The sequence below is a fragment of the Ovis canadensis genome, chromosome 2 (genome assembly GCF_042477335.2).
Source record: "Ovis canadensis isolate MfBH-ARS-UI-01 breed Bighorn chromosome 2, ARS-UI_OviCan_v2, whole genome shotgun sequence".
NCBI classification, from domain to species: Eukaryota; Metazoa; Chordata; class Mammalia; order Artiodactyla; family Bovidae; genus Ovis; species Ovis canadensis.
In genome coordinates this window covers 3,567,778-3,594,456 of record NC_091246.1, presented here as the reverse complement: position 1 = coordinate 3,594,456, position 26,679 = coordinate 3,567,778, and the positions used below count along the sequence as shown (strand labels likewise).

At 47.2% G+C, this 26,679-nt stretch overlaps 1 pseudogene; it reads left to right on the top strand.

The window, feature by feature from the left end:
- The first annotated feature begins 3,897 nt into the window (after nt 1-3,897).
- Nucleotides 3,898-4,865, top strand: LOC138434494 (lysosomal-associated transmembrane protein 4B pseudogene; annotated as a pseudogene).
- The last annotated feature ends 21,814 nt before the right edge of the window (nt 4,866-26,679 follow it).

Below are 26,679 nucleotides of genomic sequence, written 5' to 3'. Positions count from 1 at the left end.
GGCGTGCTGCCGTCCATGGGGTCACAAAGAGTCGGACAGGACTGAGAGATTAAACAACAACAAGGTCTGAAGAACAGCGTTCTCACAAAAGTGGATTCCAGAGGCAGCATGCTCAATCACAGCAAGTCAGACCCCATCGAATCCAGTTTTCCCACCGCACAGACGGCAAAACTGAGGACCCCAAAGGAGGAAGCTTTGCCACAGGCCACACGGAACACAAGCAGCAGGAAGCCAGGACCCCTCACACTTTTTTAGACTCACTGTAGATTCTGCCGGCAGGGGTACTGCTGCTGGTTCGCCAGCCCTATAGACCCTTGGGAATCCGCAGTCAGGTGATGAGGGCCTCTCATTTCAGTGGGACTGATGAGGTTCAATCGAATTACCCATCTTGTGTGATGGTGTCCCAGACCCATTTCTGCGGGGTCACCACGCTGTTTAAGATGAGCGATACTGGCTGGAGGCCTGCCAACGCACCTGTGGTATTTGGATAACTTCACGTATTGCCAACTTCTCATATTAAACATACAACTTACAAGCAGGGCAAAGTTTCACTCACTCTAATCAACTGTAAAATGAACCGGGGACTTGCTGGACCCCTCCAAAGACTTGCACCTGCATCGTACTCGTCAGTAATAGGGAGCGCTCCGCTTCCCAAGATTGGTTATTAATGAGAGCTGGAATTACAGATTTCTGTTAAGTGCTTTATGTCCATCCTGGACCGCAGCGGGCTCCACTCTGGGGAAATAGAAATGCTGAGATGAAATGCAAGCCTCCCTTCCCGCCTCGCTTCCGCCGGCACTGTGTGCTCAGCCTCGCCTCTGCCGGTGAATGGGCAGCAGCACGGGGCAGGGCAGGGAGGAAGGGCGCTGGGAGCAAGCTCCGGCTGCACTCTTGACGCCCCTTCCCCTGGGTCTGGGCTTCCTCTGCTGTGACTTGGGCTTGTGGAGAGCTCGGTGTGTGTTAGAGGCTCCAGTACAAACGCAGATAAACATGCTCCCACCAGCTGCCTTTTCTCTCTAAGAACTATGGCAAGATTGAATGTTACTTAATAAGCACAGATTAAGTACCTACTACGTACATGCAAGATGATGTTCTTAAGTTGATACCTGAGAAAACCCTCTGGAAAATGCTTTGAACTCCAACAGGACTGAGTTTAAATCTTGGCTCTGTCCTGCCCAAAATCATGGGTTTGACCAAGTTTCTCAGCTTCTCTGAAACTCAGTTTCTTCTCTGAAAAATGGGAATCACAGCACCTACAAGTCTGAGGCTTTAATATGATGGCCTGGGGGATGTGCTTTGATACTCCAGAATGCTAGTCCCCAGATCTTGAAAAGCTGTTTCACGGTGGTAGGCATTTCTTGGCTCCCAGTCACCATCACCCATCCCTAGGACTCTTGCTCTAACATCTCTCCCGCTATCATAGCATCCAATAAAAGTCCATTTTTATCGCTGTTAATACTGATCCCCAGGGCTTCCCTCGGTGGGTTCAGTGGTAAAGAATCCTCCTGCCAGCTTAGGATATGCAAGTTCAATCTCTGAGTCAGGAAAATCTCCTGGAGAAAGAAATGGCAACCCGCTCCAGTATTCTTGCCTGGGAAATCTCATGGACAGAGGAGCCTGGCAGGCTACAGTCCACAGGGTCCCAAAAGAGTTGGACAGGATTTAGCGAATAAACAGCTACAACAGCAAAACACCCATCCCCAGAACTTTACTTAGCGTCTATACATTCTGAGCCCTTACCAGGTGCTGCGGAAAAACACATCATTCCATGAATTAATATCTACTCTGAAGCACTTTAAGCTCTACCTTTAAAAACAGCAATAACACAAGCTGAGAATGATTTTCTATCTAATGAAGACTGTGTAGTGCCTAGTTCAGAGAAAAGAGAGGCCAAAGAAAGCTGCGGAACTCGGGACACTGGGCTGGAATTTAAAGCAGCCAACCAGAGAGGAGGCTCTGGGCACCAATCTGGGGGCCCAGGATGGAGCACGAAAGCATCTTCTCTTGGCCGGCTTGTAGGGCACCCCTAGGAAAGCGACAGGGACTGTGGTATAAGTTGCCATATAGTGAAGAAACCCTGAACTCTCCCAGCTCTGCTGGGTGACCTTGACGACGTCCTTTCCCATGCTGGACCTTAGTTTCCCCACCTTCAAAGTGGGGAGAGAAAAGATCAACCTCTTCAAGGGCTCATGTTGAGGGTCACCAAGAATGTAGCATGTGAAAATACTTTGAAAGTTAAAACTTGTGGACAGGTAGAGAAGCATCAGGGAGAAACCAGACAAAACAGTGGGCGCACACGTACACACACACACCCGCACACACACACACACACACGCACGCATGCCTCGGTGCCTCGAGATCTTCTTTCAGCTCGGGGTGTGTGACCCCAAGAGATTTCACTGGATCCTTGTCACCAGCCACGGTCCCTGACCCTGACTGCCTTTCCCTGAGCTGGGCAAGATTCGGGTCCCTGCTCTCAGCCTCGGGTTCTTTCACATTCCAGACAGGCCGGCTCCCCCATCCCTCTGTGATAAAGTAAACCCCAAACAGATTTCCTATGGACTCATGACAATCTCGCTGCTGGGAAGGCGGAGCTTCCTTCTTGTCCTCAGCACAGCCCCAAGGAAGTGGGGAGGGAGCAGGTGGAGGACACAGAAGGGCTCCGTTGTCTCACTTCAACAGGACAAACAGCTCGGACCAAAAATTCAGAAACAGGAGGCGGCACAGTGATTCTCCTGTGCCAGCGAATTGTTCTGCTGCCTTCAATGCAGCAACTCAACCTCTGTGAGTCTCGGATCTTACAAACCGAACCGCTCTTGAATGTACTGTTTTAAATTTAAAACCACTGGCCCTTTCCTCTTCTGTCATAATGTTCACAACACTTTTGTGCAGGAGATTTTGAAGTTTATAAAGCTCATCTCTACCTATTACCGTAATCAGTTCTCATCGCAAACTCAGGAGGAAAAGGGCAGAAGTCTATATCTCCACTTTAGAGATTAGAAAACCTGAGCTCAAGATGAGGGCATCTTGGATTAGGGAAGGCTCTCATCCAGCGACCTGTGTTCTCTTTTAAAACGTGTTGTTGACTTATTTGCTTATCCATTCCTCTCTGTGCTGGATCTTCGTTGCTGTGCGGGCTTTTCCCTAGTCGCGGCAAGCAGAGGCTCCTCTGCAGTTGTGGTGTGCAGGCTTCTCATTGCTGGTACCTCTCTTCCTGTTGAGCATGGGCTGTAGGGCCCCATGGGCTTCAGCAGTTGTGGCCCCGGGCTCTGGAGCACAGGCTGAATACTTGTGGCGCGCAGGCTTAGTTGCTCCGCAGCATGTAGGATTTTCCCAGATCAGGGATAGAATCCGTGTTCTCTGCCTATTCTTTACTCCTGAGCCAACAGGGAAGCGCTACTTGTGTTCTTATAAGAAAAGGAAACCTTGGACAAAGAAACATGCTTTAACGTCCTCCTTCAGATTTCAGATATATGGGTTCAGATCCCAGATAAATGAGCAATCTACGTTGGTTGCTCAAATTCAAGTTTAAATACAAATTACCCTAAAGGCCATTATTGATTTTATTTGTGAGTTATTGTAATTTTCTATAAATATAAAAGCCTGTCCCCAAAGGGTGCCAGAATGATGCTAAAATTTTTATTTATATAAACATCTATGAATGCTTTCGTGCTACCATCTATCTGTTGTAAACAAAGTGTTGTGGTTTTCAAAGCCATATTTAAATGGTTCTTTGAAAAGAGGTCTTTTTTTATATTTTGAAAACGGCTTTGTTTTAAAAATAAAGATAAGGCGCGGAGAGGCGTGGGGCCCGGGGCCAGTGGGCGGCGGTCGGGGGCCAGGAAGAGGGAGCGAGGGTAGCCGGGGAGAGGGGGGCCGGCAACAGCCGCACGGTGCGCAGGACCTACGGCCGAAGCTCTTGCGAACTTGGGCGCAGAGTCGCGCCACTGCGCCCGCGGCCCGAGCGATGAAGATGGTGGCCCCCTGGACGCGGTTCTGCTCCAACAGCCGCTGCCTCTGCTGCCATGTCGGCACCGGCACCATCCTGCTCGGCGTCTGGTACCTGATCCTCAATGCTGTGGTGCTGCGGATTGTGTTGAGCGCCCTGGCTGATCCAGATCATTACCACTTTTCAAGTTCTGAACTCGGGGGTGACTTTGAGTTCATGGATGATGCCAACATGTGCATTGCCATCGCGATTTCTGTTCTCATGATCCTTATCTGTGCCATGGCTACGTACGGAGCATACAAGCAATGGGCAGCCTGGATCATCCCATTCTTCTGCTACCAGATCTTTGATTTTGCCCTGAACACCTTGGTTGCGGTCACCATACTTGTTTCTCCAAACTCCATCCAGGAATACATACGACAGCTGCCTCCTGATTTTCCTTACAAAGATGATATCATGTCAGTGAATCCTACCTGTTTGGTCCTCATTATTCTTCTGTTTATCAGCATTATCTTGGCTTTTAAGGGTTACTTGATTAGCTGTGTTTGGAACTGCTACCAATACATCAATGGCAGGAACTCCTCTGATGTCCTGGTTTATGTTACCAGCAACGACACTACGGTGCTGTTACCCCCGTACGATGACGCCACTGTGAATAGTGCCACCAAGGAGCTGCCGCCCCCGTACGTGTCTGCCTGAGCCTGGAAGTCGGGCGGAGCAAGAGCGACAGCCAGACTTTTCATTCATCGGAGCAATAGTTCTTTAATTTTTCTTCTGAGACGAGCTCTCTGAGCTTATTTGTTGCAGAAATGCTACAGTTTAAAAATTTAGATGTTAAGTTGAAACTCTGTAGTTTGAAACCTATGCTTTAGCTGGAGCACTGTGATAGAGTAGCTGTAGAAATTCTCTCTGTGGGGTGGGGTGGGATGGGGTGGGGTGGGGTGGGGTGGGCTCCTCTAGTCTTCCCTCTGCGTTGGAACTACCTGACAACCCGGATGAATCTCGCGTCCGAGACGTCTGTTGTACGTGCTGAGCCCCAGAGTCGAAGACTTTCCAACGCTTTTCTCTTCACTCCCTCTTTCTCTTTTGAAAGTGTATAATCAAGTCAAAATTAGACAATGCTTTTCCTCGGCCATTCCAATTTATAGAAGAAACCCTTAGGAGAACAGGAATGTTATTTGTGTAAGGAGTCCCTATAAATACATAAATAAAACAAGAATTTCCTTAGACATTTACTTTATGATTTAAATTTGGTGACAGGTTTTGAGTTTGCTGGTCAAGGAGTTTGACCGTGAGACCCTCTGATAATCCATGGCAAGGCGGGCAGTCGGCGGCTGCCCTGGTGGCTGCTCTTGTCCGCGCGTGTCTGGGGTCACACGTCCGGCGTGTCAGGGGGAACTGATGGATTTGGTCCTTTGTGGTGTCAAGTCTGTCTCTCCTCCCCTTTTCCCGTCCCTGCTCAGAAACCCCTCTAGCTCAGTGTTCTGGCCTCGCCTGACTCGGGGAGGACACCCACCACCAACCTTTATCAGGTAGAATTACTGATATATATATTTATCTAACAATATGAAAGAAGATTTTCTTCTCTCCCTACAAGGTACAACCTGCTACTGTGAACTTCTGATCACAGAACTTGTGATCTTTTAAAAGTCTTCTGAAAAATGGGAGGCGGGGGCTGGAGGGGGTGTTGCTTTCCTTGTGAAATACCCTTGTCTTGACTACCTTGAATTTTCAGAGATTTTTATATATTCACACGTTCAAAAGTCACAGCTCTTCATTTTGTTCATTATTGGATGTGCTTATAAATGAAGGCGTTTGCAGTTAAAGTGAAATTTTTCCCACATTCAAGAAGAAAAAAATAAAAATAAAGATAAAACGATTGGGAAAAGGATGGACACCATGAGATGAAAGAGGCCAAGATTAAAGTGGTATGTTTCCCAGCCAGGGTACAGCAAGGATTGCCAGCGAGCCCCAGGAGCTAGAAAGAGGCAAGGAAAAATTCTCCCCGACAGTCTTCCGGGGAAACATGGTCCTGCTGGTACACTGCCTTTGGACTTCTGGCCTCCGGAAGTGTAAGAGAATTAACGGCTATTGTTCTGAGCCTCCCGCTTTATGGGGCTCTGTTGCAGCAGCCTTAGGAAACTGAGGCACAGCACTGGCAGCAGAGAGACGACCGGCAGGTGCTCCATCCATCAGGATGCAGCTTCCCCTGAAGCTCTGGCCCCTTTCGGCTGATAAAGTCTTTGTGGATTTTATTGCCCACGTGATCCCTGCCTTGTTGTGGAAATCCAGCAAGGCCTCATCTCAATCCACTGCAGAGAAGGTTTTTAGAAGCATTGCACAAGGTTGTTTTTTTATTTTTTTCCAGTTTGAATTTTAAGTTTTTCTTTATTTTTCTAATGTGTACATTGACCACCGTATTATGTTAGTTTCAGGTGTACTATGTAATGGTTCACTATTTGCATGTATTATGAAATGATCACCACGATAAGTCTGCCAACCGTCTGTCCCCGTGCAAAGTTATTACAATATTCTTGACTATATTCCTTACGCTGTTTATTACATCCCTGTGACCCACACTTTTATAACTGAGGGGTCTGTCCCTCTTAATCCCATTCATCTATTTCCCCCACCACCCCCTCTCCTCCCATCTGGTAGTCACCCAGTTTTTCCTCTGAATCTGTTTTTATTTTATTTGTTTGTTTGTTTAGATTCCACATGTAGGTGAGACCGTATGGTAACTGTCTTTCTGTGTTTGGCGTATCCCATTCAGCATAATGCCTTCTAGGTACATCATGTTGTTGCAAATAGCAAGATTTCATTTCCATGGCTGAGTAATATTCCATCATGTATACATCTCACGTCTTGCCTGTTCACCTGGCTCTTGATGGGCACTCAGGCTGCATCCTTGTCTCGGCTATTGGAAGCAGGGCTGCAGTGGACACTGGACTGCACGTATCATTTCCAATTAGTGGTTTTGTTTTCTTTGGGTAAATATCCAGAAATGAAATTGCTGGATCTTATGCTGGTTGTATTTTCAAGCTTTTTGGATAACATTCATTATGTTTTCCATAGTGGCTGCACCAGTTTCCAATCCCACCAACAGTGCACGAAGCTTTCCTTTTCTCCACATCCTCACTGACGCTTGTTATTCGTTGCCTTTTTGATGATAGCCATCCTGATAGGTGTGAGGTGGTAACTCACTGTAGTTTTGATTTGCATTTCTCTGATGATTAGTGATATTGAGCATCTATTTATGTGTCTGTTGGCCATCTGTGTGTCTTCTTTGAAAACATGTGTATATATGTCCTCTGCCCATTTTTAAATGGATTATTTGTTTTTTTGGTGTTGACTTGCATGAGTTCTTTGTATATTTTGGATATTATCCTTTTATCAGATATAGTAAATCAAGTATATCATTTTATCATATATATTTTTTTGACAACTTCCTTGACTATGCAAAAACTTTTCAGTTTGATGTGGTCCAATTTGTTTATTTTTGCATTTTTTTCCGCTTGCCCGAAGAGACATATCTAAAATAAGATTGCTGAGACCAATGCCAGTTTTCTTCTGGAAGCCTTATGATTTCAAGACTTACATTGAAGTCTGTACTCCATTTTGTGTTTACTTTTGTATATGACACAAGAAAGTGGTCCAGTCTGATGCTTGGCATGTAGCTGCCTGCTTTTCCCAGCACCTTTATTAAAACCTGTCTTTCCACACAGTATATCCTTGCGTCCTCTGCAGTAGATTAATTGACCCTGGGAGTGTGGGCTTATTTCCGGTTCTGCTCCATTGATCTACGTGTCTGTTTTCGCATCAGTACCACACTGTTTTGTTTACTATAGATTTGTGGTATGGTTTGAAACTGAGGAACTCGATATCTCCTGGTTTGCTCTTCTTTCCCAAGATTATTTTGAATGTTCAGGGTCACTTGTGTTTCTATACAAATTTTTCAAATGATTTGTTCTTGTTCTGTGAAAAATGCCATTGGTATTTAGGTAGAGACGGCACTGAATTTGGAGATTGCTTTGGGTAATAGTCATTTTAACAATCCATGAGCACAGTATGTAGAAATGCAACATGTGTCTGTATATTAATTTTGTAACTGACAACTTTGCTGAATTCATTTAGTTCTTCTAGGGAAGAAGTTTTTTAGGGAAGTCTAGGGTTTTCTGTATATAGTATCTTGTTATCTGCAAATAGTGACTGCTTTACTTCTTCCTTCCAATTTGAATTCCTTTTCTTTTTGTCTGATTGCTGCAAATAGAACTTTAGATACTATTTCAAATAAAAGTGAAAAGAGTGGGTATCTTTGTCTTGTTCCTGATCATAGAGAAAATGCTGTCATCTTTTCACCATTGAGGATGATATTAGCTGTAGGTTTGTCATATACAGCCTTTATTATGTTGAGGTATATCCCTGTTATACCCACTGTGTTGAAAGGTTTTATCATAAATGGATGTTGAATTTTGTCAAAAGCTTTTTCTGCATCTATTGAGATGATTACATATTTATTCTTCAATTTGTTAATGTGGTGTATCACACTGATTGATTTACTTGTATTGAACCATCCTTGTATCCCTGGAATAAATTCTATTTTATCATGGTACATGATTGTTTTGATGTATTTTTGAATTTGTTTTGCTAATATTTTGTTGAGGATATCTGCATCTATGTTTACCAGGAATATTGGCCTATAACTATCTGTTATTGTAGTGTCTGCCTGGTTTTGGTATCAGTGTATGCTGGCCTCATACAATGAGTCTGGAAATGTTCCTTTTTCTTCAATTTTTTTTTTAATAGTTTGGAATATCCTAATGCCCAAAGGATGGGCATTAACTCTTTTGAAATGTTTTTTAATCCCCCTGTAAAGCCATCTAGTCCTGGAATTTTGCATTGTAATGTGTCTTGATGCAGACTTCTTTGGGTTCATCTTATTAATGTTATATTTGTGCTTCCTGAAATGGAATGTCTGTTTCCTTTCCCAAATTGGGGAAGTTTTTAGCTATTACTTTTTCAAATAAGTTCTCCACCCTTTCCCTCTCTCTTCTCCTTCTGGAACCCCTCATCCCAGACTGAGTGCCCCTTGGAGTCAGCACTGTGCCCTCCATCCCACATCTGAGCACAAAGCCAGACCCATGGTGGGGCTGGATGTCCACCTGGCACTGCGGTCCTCAACAGCAGAAGCCTAGCTTTGCGTCCCAGCTCCACCACGGGCTGGCTATCTCCCTGAGCAGTGGCGTAACTTCCCTGGGCCTTACATCTCTGATTTGTAAAATGAGGGACCATGATAGCACTCATCTCATGAGACTATTTTGAGGATAAAATGATGGAATCCGCAGAAAGCACTTAGAAGAGTTTCCAGTATGTGATAAATATTAGTGATTATTAGTCATGATCATCACATTAAATCTGGATTGAACCATGGAGGCAACATGGCAGCAAGGAGCCTTAGGACAAAGAAGGCTGAGGAAGCAGTGAAGAAGGTGGGTGAGCAGAGAAGAGGGCAATCTTTCCTGGGCACCCTGTTGTGATGGCACAGCCTAGGTGCCATGCATGAAGCTAACTTCCCAAAGCAAGTTCCAGGAAAGTGTTCATCCCAAATCTCTGCCATGTATTTGATGCCCTCCTCCAATGGACATGCCCAGGCACTTCCCCTTTATCCTGCGACAGTGCTTTGCTGGAGCAGCCGAGAAGAGATACTCCATGCTCAAGGTAAGAGAAACCCAAGTAAGATGGTAGGTATTGCAAGAGGGCATCAGAGGGCAGACACACTGAGACCATACTCATAGAAAACTAGCCAATCTAATCACACTAGGACCACAGCCTTGTCTAACTCAATGAAACTAAGCCATGCCTGCAGGGCAACCCAAGATGGACAAGTCATGGTGGAGAGGTCTGACAGAATGTGGTCCACTGGAGAAGGGAATGGCAAACCACTTCAGTATTCTTGCCTTGAGAACCCCATGAACAGTATGAAAAGGCAAAATGATAGGATACTGAAAGGGGAACTCCCCAGGTCAGTAGGTGCCCAATATGCTACTGGAGATCAGTGGAGAAATAACTCCAGAAAGAATGAAGGGATGGAGCCAAAGCAAAAACAATACCCAGCTGTGGATGTGACTGGTGATAGAAGCAAGGTCCAATGCTGTAAAGAGCAATATTGCATAGGAACCTGGAATGTCAGGTCCATGAATCAAGGCAAATTGGAAGTGGTCAAACAGGAGATGGCAAGGGTGAACTTCAACATTCTAGGAATCAGCGAACTAAAATGGACTGGAATGGGTGAATTTAACTCAGATGACCATTATATCTACTACTGCGGGCAGGAATCCCTCAGAAGAAATGGGGTAGCCATCATGGTCAACAAAAGGGCCCTAAATGCAGTGCTTGGATGCAGTCTCAAAAATGACAGAATGATCTCTGTTCATCTCCAAGGCAAACCATTCAATATCACAGTGATCCAAGTCTATGCCCCAACCAGTAATGCTGAAGAAGCTGAAGTTGAACGGTTTTATGAAGACCTACAAGACCTTTTAAACTAACATCCAAAAATGATGTCTTTTTCATTCTGGGGGACTGGAATGCAAAAGTAGGAAGTCAAGAAACATCTGGAGTAACAGGCAAATTTGGCCTTGGAATGCGGAATGAAGCAGGGCAAAGACTAATGCACTGGTCATAGCAAACACCCTCTTCCAACAACACAAGAGAAGACTCTACACATGGACATCACCAGATGGTCAACATCGAAATCAGATTGATTATATTCTTTGCAGCCAAAGATGGAGAAGCTCTATACAGTCAACAAAAACAAGACCAGGAGCTGACTGTGGCTCAGATCATGAACTCCTTATTGCCAGATTCAGACTCAAACTGAAGAAAGTAGGGAAAACCGCTAGACCATTCAGGTATGACCTAAATCAAATCCCTTATGATTATACAGTGGAGGTGAGAAATAGATTTAAGGGCCTAGATCTGATAGATAGAGTGCCTGATGAACTATGGAATGAGGTTCGTGACATTGTACAGGAGACAGGGATCAGGACCATCCCCCTGGAAAACAAATGCAAAAAAGCAAAATGGCTGTCTGGGGAGACCTTACATATAGCTGTGAAAAGAAGAGAGGCGAAAAGCAAAGGAGAAAAGGAAAGATATAAGCATCTGAATGCAGAGTTCCAAAGAAAAGCAAGAAGAGATACGAAAGCCTTCTTCAGTGATGAATGCAAAGAAATAGAGGAAAAGAACAGAATGGGAAAGACTAGAGATCTCTTCAAGACAATTATAGATACCAAGGGAACATTTCATGCAAAGATGGGCTTGATAAAGGACAGAAATGGTATGGACCTAGCAAACGCAGAAGATATTAAGAAGAGGTGGCAAGAATACACAGAAGAACTGTACAAAATAGATCTTCAAGACCAAGATAATCACGATGATGTGATCACTAATCTAGAGCCAGACATCTTGGAAAGTGAAGTCAAGTGGGCCTTAGAAAGCATCACTACGAACAAAGGTAGTGGAGGTGATGGAGTTCCAGTTGAGCTGTTCCAAATCCTGAAAGATGATGCTGTGAAAGTGCTGCACCCAATATGCCAGCAAATTTGGAAAACTCAGCAGTAGCCACAGGACTGGAAAAGGTCAGTTTTCATTCCAATCCCAAAGAAAGGCAATGCCAAAAATGCTCAAACTACCACACAGTTGCACTTATCTCACACGCTAGTAAAGTAATGCTCAAAATTCTCCAAGCCAGGTTTCAGCAACACGTGAACCGTGAGCTCCCTGATATTCAAGCTGGTTTTAGAAAAGGCAGAGGAACCAGACATCACATTGCCAACATCCACTGGATCATGGAAAAAGCAAGAGAGTTCCAGAAAAACATCTATTTCTGGTTTATTGACTATGCCAAAGCCTTTGACTGTGTGGATCACAATACACTGTGGAAAATTCTGAAAGAGATGGGAAAGCAGACCACCTAACATGCCTCTTGAGAAACCTATATGCAGGTCAGGAAGCAACAGTTAGAACTGGACATGGAATAACAGACTAGTTCCAAATAGGAAAAGGAGTACGTCAAGGCTGTATATTGTCACCCTGCTTATTTAACTTATATGCAGAGTACACCATGAGAAACACTGGGCTGGAAGAAACACAAGCTGGAATCAAGATTGCTGGGAGAAATATCAATAACCTCAGATATGCAGATGACACCACCCTTATGGCAGAAAGTGAAGAGGAACTAAAAAGCCTCTTGATAAAAGTGAAAGAGGAGAGCGAAAAAGTTGTCTTAAAGCTCAACATTCAGAAAGCGAAGATCATGGCATCTGGTCCCATCACTTCATGGCAAATAGATGGGAAAACAGTGGAAACAGTGTCAGATTTTATTTGGGGGGGGCTCCAAAATCACTGCAGATGGTGAGTGCAGCCACGAAATTAAAAGACACTTACTCTTTGGAAGAAAAGTTATGACCAACCTAGATAGCATATTCAAAAGCAGAGACATTACTTTGCTGACTAAGGTCTGTCTAGTCAAGGCTATGGTTTTTCCTGTGGTCATGTATGGATGTGAGAATTGGACTGTGAAGAAAGCTGAGCACCGAAGAATTGATGCTTTTGAAGTGTGGTGTTGGAGAAGACTCTTGAGAGTCCCTTGGACTGCAAGGAGATCCAACCAGTCCATTCTGAAGGAGATCAGCCCTGGGATTTCTTTGGAAGGAATGATGCTAAAGCTGAAACTCCAGTACTTTGGCCACCTCATGCGAAGTTTTGACTCATTGGAAACGACTCTGATGCTGGGAGGGATTGGGGTCAGGAGAAGAAGGGTACGACCGAGGATGTGATGGCTGGATGGCATCACGGACTCGATGGAGTTGAGTCTGAGTGAACTCCGGGAGTTGGTGATGGACAGGGAGGCCTGGCATGCTGAGATTCATGGGGTCGCAAAGAGCTGGACATGACTGAGCGAGTGAAATGAACTGAACTGCACTGCCGTCTTTTGCCTCTCTGTAGAAACTTTCTCCATCCTTCCAAGATCTGGTAGTGGAGGAATTCTCTCATCCCTCATTCACAAGAGAGAAGTTAATGTGCAGCAATTAGGTAAGGCAAAAATAAACAACACTATCAATTTCTGTGCTGACTTAGCTTAGTCTTGGCTGCCTGGAGTTCTAATTCAAGCCGGGATCCGAAGCCACATTGGTACCTATGCATAGGAGAGCTACAGTGAGACAGACTAGTGATGTCTGACCTGAGATGAGCATGGGAGGACAGCAGTAGAGTGCCTTGTCTCTTCCAGAACGCCTCCTGAAGAAGTGGGAGGTAAACAAAGTTTTACCACCTACTACAGAGCAAGTGTTTTGATTGTATGCATTAAACTTGTTTTATCCTCATAACAATCCTAGGAAATATATGTGTTTATTTCCATTGTAAAGATAAAGGAACTGAAGACCTAAGAGATTACTGAGGAATGCACATGAGCAATTAAGAAATGTCTGCATTTTAAAGAATTTTAAATGCCTTTGCTCAAAGGTATGGGGGTATTTTAGACATCCTTGGCAGCTGGTGGGAAGACATTTTGATGCAAAAAGAGCGCTTTCAACATTCCTTAAATCATAAAGTGTACGTTGTTATATACAGTTTTTTATCCACCTTTGCTTAGAATAAGATAACAGGGGGAAAAAGCAGTAGTATCTTAAAATGCAGATGAATCTCACTTTAGGAGCAGGCATGCAGTACTGAAGCTTGAATTCATAGCACACAGGTTAAGGGACGGACATCCCCTGAACAAAAGGATCACTGCACAGGCCAGGTTGCAGAGGCATCGGAGGAGGAACCATCCTACAGCCCACTTTGCAGTCAAGTCAGGCCAGTTGGAAGGCTCTGGCCTGACACACAGGAGGACAGAGTTCGAGCCTCCCTCCACCAAGAACTCTCTGCATGCAAGTCCCTTCCCATGTCCTGGTGGCTCAGGTGGTAAAGAGTCCGCCTGAACGTGGGAGACCCAGATTCAATCCCTGGATCAGGAAGGTCCCCTGGAGAAGGAAATGGCAACCCACTCCAATATTCTCGCCTGGAGAATCCCATGGACAGAGGAGCCTAGCAGGCTACAGTCTACGGCGTTGCAAAGAGTCAGACATGACTGAGCGACTTCACTTTCCCTCTTCCGTCTCCAGCCTTCTGTATCTCCATCAGAACCATGAAGGGGTTGGATAAGAACTGGGGATCTAAGAGGGGACGTTTGGGCATTTCCAGAGGTACTTTTGGCTGTCATAAAAGATGGAAGGGGCACTGTGGGCATTTGGATGCTAGGCAACCTACAGCCCTGCCCAATAAATGGGACTACACTTGACTCGATCTGGAGATGTCCCACCTGATACATGGGCTTCCCAGGTGGCTCAGTGGTAGAGAATCCACCTGCCAAGGCAGGAGATGTAAGTTAGATCCCTGAGTCAGAAAGATCCCTTGGAGGAGGAATTGGCAACCTGCTCTAGTATGCTTGCCTAGAAAATTCTATGAACAAGAGGAACCAGGCTACAGTTCATGGGGTTGCAGAGAGTTGAACACGATTGAGTGACTGAGCGTGAAGGGGGAAACAGAACAGGCTCTATCTTGAAAGCAGGACTCCGTCTTGGGCCAGACTGTGGACTGTGAGCTATATGCCCAGGATCTATGGAAACCACACACCAACTGGAAAACCAGGCCCCCGGAAGGAAGAGCCCCAGGGCTCCCCATCTCCTGAAAGAATACCCTAATTATCTGTGTAATCGAATAGAATCATACATCCTATTAGGCTTATTGGGGCATGACCACAGGCCTATTGATAATTGTCCACTGTTAACTACCTAGGCTTAAGGCATATGAATCACGGGTTAACTTTAATTGCATCTTTCTTTTTCCTTCGTTCAGACTAGTTTCAGGGAATTTGGGGAGGTGGGTTTGGGCACGTACTCTTAGGGTATATAAGGCTTTCACAAAAAGTGGTCGGGGTCCTTGGCTAAGAGGAGACTCTGCCTTGGGCCCGCTGGTGTAATAAACTACTCCACTATCGGCGTTGACCTGAGTGAGTGTGTTTCCCTGAACGTGTGGCTACAGCAAGCATACACAAGCATCTGACAGGTAAGTGCAAGATCCCTTCTGTACATATCTGGGCCCAGATCCTAGTTCCATTTCACAAACAGACACGAAGTATTGTTGCATGATTTTACCATACCCTGAATTTTCCAGGAATGCGACTACCAAGCAATGAAGGCAGGATTGTACCTTGCTTTGTTCTGATCTCCACTGAGAAAATGACAGCTCTGGAGGCCAGGCTGTTCCCGTGTTTGAGTGGCCAGTTCCACGTCTTCACTCCCGTTTCCATCATTTTCCATCATCTGACAGCTAATACTTCTCCTCATCTAGTCATCACGTCTCATTCGCATAGCAACATGCATATTATTTTATTACAAATTACTCTGCTTTTTATTTTTCATTTAGCTTGTCATACAGGCATTATATAGATTTTTTAAATGAGATGTCTGGGGCTAGGTTATCTAATTTATGAATTCCATTTCAGGATAATAAAGGGCACATCACAAAATATTAGTCTGGAACATTTGAGAGCCACTGGGTCACATGACTCTGGGTCCCTCTCAGCTCCTGCAAAGTCTGGATATCATGCAAAGTGGAAACATGCCCTGATCACGTGCCATACATTCTGGGCACAGAATGAGGTAAATTATCTTCTTTTCCACAAATCATCCTGATCTCCCGAATGTTCCTGAGCCTTCCCAGAGGGCATGGCGATCTGCAACACTGAATGTATCCTGTCCAATCCCCTGAGGGACAGAATTGCCTGGAACTGGAGTTTGGGCCCATTCTGAATGGTTCAAGAATGCTGTGGTTCCACTAAGTTGGAGCTGAGCACGTGCTGCTTTAAAATTTATAGTGTAATTGATTTCTTTATAAGCTATTCAGGCCTTATTATTTATTAATCCACCGTCAAGGTTAATTTAAACTACTTCTCAATAAGGTGGTTTGACAACATCTTTGTTTACCAGACTGACAGCCTTGGTGAGTAAAGAGGGAGCAGAGCGATTCCTCTCCCCTTAACAGAGCTCTCTGAGAAGGTCCTTCCACCAGGACAGTGCCCATTCTTCAGAGGGGAATAAAGACCACCTCCCCCACCCCCGGCTTCCTACTTGGTGGGGACACAGATCACAAGGCTTTGCCCTCCGTCCCCACGGACGTGGATACCGAGTGGCCGCTGAGCAGCCTCCACTTCTGCGGGACCATCCTCTCCTCCCCATCCCCACTGCCATCACGTGAATCACTTCACTGCCATCTCCTCCTCAGCCCATTGCAGCAGCTTCTTAACTGGACCCCTTGCCTCTACACCTGCATCCTCCCCATTCATCCCAGGTGATCTTTCCAAAATGCAAGTCCTGGCGTGTCACATTCCTGAGGAAAGCCTTCCGATGGTTCCCAAGGGTCAAGCTCAGAGCCTTCCATGTCCCAGTCGCTGCCTACTCCTCCAGCCTCGTCTCCCGCGGCCCCTTCTCCGTCCTCTTGCACTTGGTGCTCCGTCAGGATCGTGCAGCATGGTACTGTACCCTGTGATCCTCTTCATCTTGCCTCACCCTGATCATCATGGAAACTAAGGCACTAATGCAGTCTCTGCCGCTCGCTGCCCTGAGCACCTCGCCCAGAAGACTGATCATTTTCTTCCACCTTGATTTGATGTTCTTTAAATCCATGCTCTTTGAGTCAGTAAGTAACAAATATGTGTCCACAGTGGACCATGGGCCAGGTGTGGGACTGAGCCCTAGGACACAACAGAAAACTAAAGAGGCCTTACACCTGTTCTCCCAAAGCTTACAGTTCAGACCAGGAGCTCCTTGAAGGTAACTGTTCTGAAGTTCTTCCCAGCACAACGCTATAGGAAGCGCAGGAAGACACGTCAATGAAATGTTTGTTGAATTCAAGCCATTATACTCAAACACTTTCTTATGTCATTTAGTAACAACACTACAGAGCCAGTATTTTCAAATCCTCCTTTAAAGAGGAAAATTGGAGTTCAAGGAGGTGAAACAACTTGCCAGCATTCACCCAGCTCACTTGTGATGAGTCCGACTTTCAAACTCAAGTCTGACTCATTCAAAGCCTCCATTTCATCTTGACGCTGTACTTCCAGCACAGTTTACACCTATTGAATAACAATAATTATGCTCCTTTTGTGTTTCCTCAAGTACTTTGCACAGCATCAAGGTAGAATGCCTTCTATTTTAATAACAATGAGCAGCTGAGTCTGTATTACTGGGTGGGTCCATTCTTACACAGTACAGTGTAAGACCCATGGAGTCCAAGACCCAGTCTGCCTTGGGTAACATTGTGCCCCTAACACCGGAGCACCACCCGTCCCTACAGAATACATCAATGAATACAGGAAGTTCCCTGAGAGACTCTGACAAGGAAGATGCAGTTGACATGGAGTGGGACAGTGCATTAACCCTGGATGAGCAGAACACTGGTTGGATCCAAATCCACATTCCTCACTTTCTCAAATTCCCAGAGTATAAATCTGGTCAGACATCACACAAAAGAAACTTCTCAGTGTCAACATGATCTCCAAGTCCAGGAAATGTCCCAGGTAAACACATCCTGTGTGCATGCTAAGCCACTTCAGACGTGTCCGACTCTTTGCAACCCCATGGAAGGTACCCCCCATCAGGTTCCTCTGTCCATGGGATTCTCCAGGCAAGAATATTGGAATGGGTTGCCACGCCCTCCTCCAGGGGATCTTCCCGACTCAGGAATCGAACCCATGTCTCTTATGTCTCCTGCATTGGCAGGCAGGTTCCTTACCACGAGCGCCACCTGGGAAACCCCACCCACATCCTGCTGCTGCTGCTGCTAAGTCTCTCCAGTCGTGTCTGACTCTGTGCAACCCCATGGACAGCAGCCCACCAGGCTCGCCTGTCCCTGGGATTCTCCAGGCAAGAACACTGGAGTGGGTTGCCATCTCCCTCTCCAATGCATGAAAGTGAAAAGTGAAAGTGAAGCTGCTCAGTCATGTCCGACTCTCAGCGACCCCGTGGACTATAGCCTACCAGGCTCCTCCAACGGCCTATGTAAAGACAGGCCCAGGATCACTTCTATGGACCGCGGATTAATTCGGTCAGAGTGTTGCAGTTTGGTTGTTGGGAGAAACCCCGGGGTGTACAAAACTTTGAGGAGTCCATGCGGGATACAGAAAGAAGAGAGGGTGTTCATTGCCATTCCATTCGCATTCATAAAAAGTAACTGTTGGCTATATAAATAGGCACAGTTTAAAAATAAGAGACGCATTTAGGATCATGTGGGCTTGAAATGTGCTGCTGTTTCACAGCTCGCTCATCCAGGCCCTGAGGTGGGAGCAGAACATGTAAGTGGAGCAGTTACTTAACCAGCCCTCCAGACCCAGGGCCCCGCTCCCCACCGTCTTTCTGAACTCGGGCATGGAAGTTAGTGACAATAGAGAGGTGCAAAGGAGAGGTCGTGAGAAGGGAGGGCAGGGTCTGGAGTATGTTTGCACCATCTCAGAAAGGGAGATGTCACGCCTTCTGTGTGGCCTTGATAAGCCCATCATGTTGAGGAAAGGATGCCGGCCCCGGCTTACAGGTACAGCATTGAAGAAGCAGGTATGGGCTCTGGCCAACCTATCGTAGGCCCACTTGTGGGAGGAGTTGTTCCTATGATTGGCAGGAGGAACTCGAAGTTCCAGGCCGTGTTTCACTAACGGGCAGCGCAGGGTGGGTCCCAGCAGGTTAAAGGTCTACCCTCTTGTTCAGTACTCCCCAGTTATTCGCCTGCAGGGGGCCTGTTTCCCATCTAACCTTACTTCTTGCTGCATGGGATGACGAGCGGGCCAAGGTTCAGGAAGGTACTCAACCCGCAGTGGTCTCTTTATTGTAGTCTTTTCTTCCACGTGGCAGCCTGGCCAGATTACTGTCCCAGCCGAGAACTAGGCAGCTGGACCAAGTCAGGGCATCAACATTATAGGGGTGAAAGTGTTCATTCTCCTTACGTTTCTCCTTTCTCCTCCAGCGGGAGGAATATTCAGCCATCAGTTTCAGGGAGGCAGACAGTGGCAGAACCTCACTCCAGCCTCCTGTATGAGGCCACCTTGCACATTCTTCAAATCAATGGGGAATCACTTTGTTTTGTAGAAAGTTAAGCTTGACTTCCCATTTGTCTGTTGATCTTTAGAGAGGAAGAGGGTGACTTTCAAATCCTTGAAATGATCTAGGCTACCAGGCTTAGAAAAGCTGCGATAGTTCCTGACTTCCTGCCACCGGGGTTTGGAGGCAATGCTCTGAGAACATGAAGGTGAGCTCCAAAGGGCTCCATGAAGGTAATCCATCATCATGCCTTCTGTTGCTACGAGGACTTAAGGCTCCTTCCTTCTCCCATTGCAGAGATCAGGAGGCCTTTGGTGGGTTGGCGTAGGAAGTGGCTCCTGTTAAACACTTCCACTCCAGGTACCTCCTCGGCTCAACTTAAGAAGGAGGCAGTGGCTGGGATTTTGGAATATCAGGTGCTATACCCAGATCGAAAACTAGGATAAAGCACAAAAGGCATTTAAACATGACAAAGCCGTCTACCGTCTCAGTCCTGACTTCATCTGCCCTTGAGTCACCCACTTTAAGTCGCTTCTCCTTCACACCCTACCCATTTCAAACACACAGCTCTTTTTATCTCTGAATGGGGCTGGACTTTCTCTTGCATTTTGATTTTCAAAGACATCAATTCCCTCTGCCCAGGATGAGCCCCCCTGCCCAGCTTTTCCATCACTTGGTTAACTGCCGCTCACCCCTCAAATCTCAGCTTGAACATCCCTTCCTGGGGGAGGCCTTCCTGCAACCCTGTCATTGCAACCCTGCAACCCTGGGAGGTGTGGTCACCCTCCCATCCATTCCCCAAACACCCTACATCTCCCATAAGAACACTTGTATCCCTGATTATGCTTTTGTAGAAGTTGCCAGATTGGCTGCTGGACAGGGAGCGTCTTAGCACAGGAACGCCTCAGCCTAACTTACTGGTGATCACTGCTGATTCAATCAGGAGAGGCTAGAGTATGCTGCAGAAACAGATATCCCCAAAGGTACAGCAGCTTAATGGAAAAATGGGTTATTGCTCGTTTATGGCACTTCGGTCTTAGGGAACTCTGCTCATTGCAGTCGGGCTGATGAAATTCCTGTCCTGATGTGTGCGTCCACAATCACCACGCAGGGAAGAGGTGTCTCACTCTGACGATTAAATGTTTCAGCCCAGCCATGTTATATATCACTTCCACTCACAGCTCTCTGACCAGAGCTAGTCATGTGACCCCATGACTACACAAGGGATTCAGAAAGTGTAGACTTCCAAATATCGGTAATCACTTTGGACACTGATTAACCCTTTAGATTCAAGCTTTGCCCAAGGCTGATGACCAAACATATGCTTAGGAAAGATGGATCCCAGCGTCAGTGTCTACTGGATCAGCCCTACTCTATCTTTCCTCTCTATTATTTAGTGACTCTATAAGTTAAACAAACAAGACTTTATTATTAAGCTGTTCCATAATTATAATAAAATCTCCTGCAAACACCCTTTTGGAATCAGTGACTCCAGGACTATAATAGCATTATTTTTAACAAATGTATCTGCTTAAAAAAAATTGCCCCTGGAGCACAATGGGTGTTCACTCTATATGTGTTAAACAATAATAATAGCCTCTACTTTTCAAGTTCTTTGTCTGGGCCCTTGTGTGTTAATTGTTTTGCTGAAATACAAATCCCTCTGTTCCTCAGAATGGCATAGGTGTTTCATAATGTCACGTATCTTTATTAACCTTGTTGACATTGGAACACCTTCCAGGCATTATCATATTTCTCAGCAAAATTACATGGAAGATCTGCCCTTACACGTTGGGGTTAGGGTTAGGGTTAGGGTTATGTCCGCTTTCTCACCTCCAGTCTTAACTTCATCCCACTCCAATCAGGCTTATATCCCACCATCCCCTTAAGACTCTTATCAGAGTCCTCCGTGGTTCATCTCTGTCGAACCAACAGCAAGGGCTCTGTCCCACTCTTACTTATCTTCCACAAGACTTTACATGGTTGCCTCCCCTGTTTGGGATAAGTCTTCTCCAGAGACGCAGCCACCTTACCCTTGCTTTCCTCCCAGCTCCTTGACTCTGCCAGCTCACCGGTTCAGTCTCCTTTGCTGGTCCTCTGCTCCTCCAGACCTCCTGTCCAGACCTCTTCTCTGCCTCACTCTCTAGAGGGTGTCAACTGCCCCCGTGGCTTAAACCACAATACATCTTTTCCCAATCTGCTGCCCTTCTAGCATCTCCATTTGAATGTCTAGTAAGTATCTAAAATTTAACATCTGCAAATTAGGACCATTGATTCCTACCCCTCCCCTTCACCCCAAGTTTCCCTCATCCTCATAAAGAGCAGCAGTCTCCCCTCAGCCCAAACCCAAGACCCAGTCCTCAGCCCCATAATTGAATGTTCTTGGCTCTGAAAGTGAAGTGAAAGTGTTAGTTGCTCAGTCATGTCTGACTCTTTGTGGCCCCATGGACTGCCACCCTCCTCTATCCAAGGAATTCTCCAGTCAAGAATAATGGAGTGGGTACCCATTCCCTTCTCTGGGGATCTTCCCGACCTAGGGATCAAACCCAGGTCTCTGGCATTGCAGCCAGATTCTTTACTGTCTGAGCCACCAGGGAAGCCCACTGTTGGCTCCACCTCCAACATTATGATATGGCATGAATCCAAACTTGTCATCCCTTCAAGCTAATTTCCAAACCACAACCAGCCCTCACCTGGAAAATTACCACTGCCTCCTGATTTATCTCAGAACTCTTAAACGGTCTTCCTATAGCATCCCGAATGAAATTCATGTGTCCTGCTGAGGTCTACTGACATGACTGAGCGACTTCACTTTCACTTCTCACTCTCACGCACTGGAGAAGGAAATGGCAACCCACTCCAGTGTTCTTGCCTGGAGAATCCCAGGGACGGGGGAGCCTGGTGGGCTGCCATCTATGGGGTCGCACAGAGTCGGACACGACTGAAGCGACTTAGCAGCAGCACCAGCAGCTGAGGTCTACTTGGCGCCAGACCACCTGGCCAGCATCTCCTCTGCACCCTCACGCTCTCTCCTCCCCTCTTGTTCATCCCACTGTGAGCATCCCAGCCTGCCTCTCCTTCCAACACCAGGCTCTTCCAACCTAGCACTTTGCATGGCTGGCTTCTCACCATCCAGGGTTCAAGACAAGTACCAGTTCTGTGAAGGGAACCACTGGTTCACCCCAGGCATTTTGAGCCTAGTCAGTCGGTCTCCAGTACTAGTGAATACTTGAAACTGCAAATGCGAGGGTCGGTTGTGTTGTCTGATTCCCCTCTTCTGCAATAGCATCAGCCCCACCAGCAGCAGGACCCTTCCAGCTGGTTCACTAATGCACTTGCGGTGCCTAGCACTAGGGTTGGCACATGATGAACATTCAGTAAGTATTTGTAGGCTGATTGTCTTCAGTTTACAGAGAAGTGAGCCTCCAAGATGTCAAAGAGCTAGTCTAATGTTGTAGAGTGTGCTCAGTAGCTCAGTCGTGTCTGACTCTTTGCAACCCCAGGGACGGTAGCCCACCCAGCTCGACTGTCCATGGACTTTTCCAGGGAAGAATACTGGAGCGGGCTGCCATTTCCTCTTCCAGGGGATCTTCTCAACATAAGGATCGAACCCACATGATCTTGCATCTCCCACGTTGGCAGGCGGATTCTTTACCACAGCGCCACCTGGGAAGTCCAAGTCTGATGCTACTCAGCTAAAAAGTAATAGAGTCAAGGCTAGGGAAAGTTTTGATTGCTTCTCAAGCCTCTCTTCTTGCCGCGGTGCTGCCCTCTACTAGAAAGCAGTGGCTGAGTGCATTATCTTTGCCTTCCTGCCATGCCTTTCATATTAAAATTCCATTTTCTTCTAAGTGTATCTTTGCAAAGGCCATTAAAAGGTCACCGAGCATCTAATCTCCTTTCTTAACTTTGGAGCTAAGAGAGTCTTCTGGCGCTTTCTCGGCTGTAAAACAAAGATAACACCTGCCCCGTGAGACTTTAAAGAGATGCCTGATAGTGTCTGCACACAGTAGGAACTCAGGGCATGTGAGTTTCCTTTCTTCCAGAGACCATTCACTTAGCCCTACAGAGCAATGGTCCCATGCAAGGTGCCATGGGGTTAAAAAGGTAAGCTGGAAGAGGGTTCTGTTCCCTGGAAACCATGATTCTCATAGGAAGCAGAAAACACCTACTCAAATACTTTCACACAAGGTAAGAAAGGCGAGGCGCTTGGGTGTGGGAATCCAGTAGACCTGGGGTCCTTCTGACCAGCTGTGTGATGTGGAGAAAGATACTCAGTCTCTCTGAGGCACATTTTCTTCACCTGTCAAATGGAGTCAACATCAGACTCGGCACTGTTTATAGGACTGAAGCTGATGGTGTGTCGGCTCACCGTGCAGGCTCCATAAACGAGAGCTGACACTTACTGAGGCCTTACTATGCGCCAGGTGCGCTCCAGGTGCTTTCCATGTAATAACTGCAGTCTCATAATCACCCTGTGAAGCAAGCACCCTTGTTTCCCCTCATTAGAGGACGCAGAGAGGTTAAATGCCTTGCCCGGGGGCTCACTGCAAGAGAGTGGCCCACAGTGATGCAAAGCCATGGCCCTAACCACTGGGCTAGACCGCCTCTCCTATTGACTGCCATGAAGGGGGAGCCCGGAGCACAGAGAGCTGACCTCCCCTCCGTGGGGCAGTCAGGTTTCTCATGGTGATGGGGTGTGCAGCTCCCGAGTCCCCCTAAGCTCCAGCCCCTTCCCCCTCCTCCACACCCACTGGAGCCTGGAAGCTTTGACCTCCCACACCTCCAAAGGCTGCCAGGACTGAGGTGTAATGTCTGAAAATTACCCAGGAAAGTGTGAGAGCAAACCAGGCAGAATGCTAAAAGACCGGAAAACATAAAATTTAAAACCAGCCCGACGACGCAGAAACCAAGGAAGGGCTTTTGCTAAAACAGCTCCATTTCCAAGCAAGCGGAGCTTTAATCCGCCTGGTGATTTAGTGTGTCTGCTCTCCTTCCTCTGAAATTAGAGGGCTCCTTCCTGGGTGTGTCCTGCCTCCTGCCGTGAGGCTGGCACCAGGCTCCCCAGTGAGGAAGGCACATCTCCTCCCTGGAGTGTGGGGTGAGGGATCAGAAGAGACAGAAGGAAGCCAAGGGCTGTATGGGGCTGTCTGGGTACAAAGCCCCTGGTCCTGCAGAGTCATCCTTAGCCCACTGGCAGGAGGAGGGGGAGGGGGGCAGGGATCTTTCTCCAAAAGCTAAAGGAGACCCTGAGAAGCTGGGCTCCCACCAGTGGGGAAAGGAAATCGTTGGGAGTCTGGGACCACACAGAGAGCTCAGTGGGGGGTTGATTCTTAGATGTAGAGAGCTTTCATCGGAAGAAATCTTGAGTTACAGTGTGGGAGCGGACTGCAGAGAAAACGTGGATGCTGGACTCAGAGAGGTATATATATATGTCCAAGCCCCAAACCTGTGGCTTCCTGCCTGTGTGGCTTCCTTCCGGCCTTGGGCAAATCCTCTGGCCTCTCTGAATCCCATTCTTCTGCCTTGTCGGGTGATGGGGAGAAAACTGCCACACGACCAACCAGAGACACAGCATGAAGGAGGACCTCAGCCAGTGCTGGGTCCCTTCCCCTCCTTCCAGTATCACCTGGGAGGCTAAGACCTGGAGCTGGCTCCTTTGTCCCCAGCAAATGACTTCCATCTGCCCTGACACACACACCCTGACTGACAGGGAGAGAGACAGAAGTCAGATCCCTTCCCAGAACACATTTACAGAAATGCGAGGCTTGAAACAAAGGATTCTGAGGTCCCATCAGCCTGGGGAATGTCCCTTGCTGTGATTCCCAGTCAGCACAGTAAAGGCTCGGATAATGCTCGCAGAGGAAAGCCTTGTTCAACTGGATCCCTATTTGCCCTGGGAAGTTTTTACTCTTAGAGGAACACCTATCAGCATGGTCTCCAGGGACTTCCATGGTGGTCCCATGGCTGGAGATCCACCTTCCAGTGCAGGGGATGGGGGTTTGATCCCTTGTCGGGGTACTAAGATCCCCCATGCCTTGGGGCAGCTGAGCCTGAACGCCGCACCTAGAGAAGCCCGCAGGTCACAAGGAAGAAACTAGCAGGGCCAAAACAAAAATCAACAGATAAATAGAAAGCACTTCGCCAAACCTGTTTTCCATGGAAACAGATTTCAGATAATCTTGCCAGATGATACTAAAGGCAAAATGCAGTTTTACATGGAGGGGAAAAATGTATCTAATTACTATAAATACGTTCCAAAGCACCCCCCTCCCCCAGAAAAGGGAATGGCAACCCACTCCCGTGTTCTTGCCTGGAGAACTCCTTGGACAGAGGAGCTTAGTGGTCTACAGTCCATGGTGTTGCAAAGAGTCAGACACGCCTGAGCAACCAACACCTCACTTCACATTCCGAAGTGGAAACTTACTTTTCCCACAACTGATCCTGGGACTGCCTGCCTGCCTGCCTCCTTCTCCATTTCTTGTCCCTGTTTCACATCTCAGCTTACCGGCCCCTTGTCCATGGAGCCTGCCCTGAGGCCACTCATCCTTCTCCCGAGCCACAGGCACTGTCTCTGCCCCTGTCTCTGGGCGCTGAGCTTGCCCTGTCTTGTGTTCAGGTGGCACCCTGGGAATGAATGTGTCTGTTCCATCAGGGACAAACCCTCTGAGAGCAGGGACGCTGCCTCTCGGGGCTTCCCACGGCACCTGTAACCTAGCAGGGGCTTGCTGATGTCAGCCAAAGGCAGCATAATCCCCGTGTCTCTCATCAGACTGCGGATTGCAAACGCACACACCAATCCAGCTGGAAGGAGACAGGGAGAGAACGCATCTGCCTTGACTCCCAATTCAGTGCATCCCATTCATTTACCAGGCAAGCCTTTACCCAGCACCTGCTCTGTGTCAGGCGCTATGAGATGCTCAGAACTTACAGATGAACCGAGCACACTCCTCGCCTCACTAGGAGGGGAGGCTGATGCACGTGCAGGTGGCGTCCTGGCACGGGAAGTGGTCGCCGGGCACAGTCTCGGCACAGGCACCAGTTTCTGCTGAATGACAGAACGAGTGAGTGTCCGGGGTATGTAGAAAGTGTGATGGAATGTGAGAAGGGGTGATATTTGAGCCGCGTCTGGAGGAATGAGGATAAGTTTCCCAAGTCACGAGGGGAAGGGGTGGAAGGGCATTGGGAAGAAGGAACAGCGTGCACAGCGGCACAGAGGTGGGGAAACGTGGTAGGACTCACAGCAGGCTCTTTGCGGGTGAAGAAGCGGGAAAGGAAAAAGGGAGATGGCAGAATGTGGGCAGGCTGAAGCCACATTTGCAGAGATAAGCGTTGCCTTACTGAAGAATTCGAGTCTCGTCTGCTCACCTGCCTGCAAGGATGGTTAACGAGAGGCCCCTGAACATGATCCCTGACAACGACCCTGTCCTGGATTGCCACAGACGCAAAGCTGACACAGCCCACCACTGCTCAGGAATGGAGGGCTTGCTGACAAAACAGAAGCAGCCTCCAGGCACAGAAAACAAGCCTGTGGTGACCGGACCAGGAGTGGAGGAGCAATCAGTTAGGAGCTTGGCATTAGCACAGACACACGAC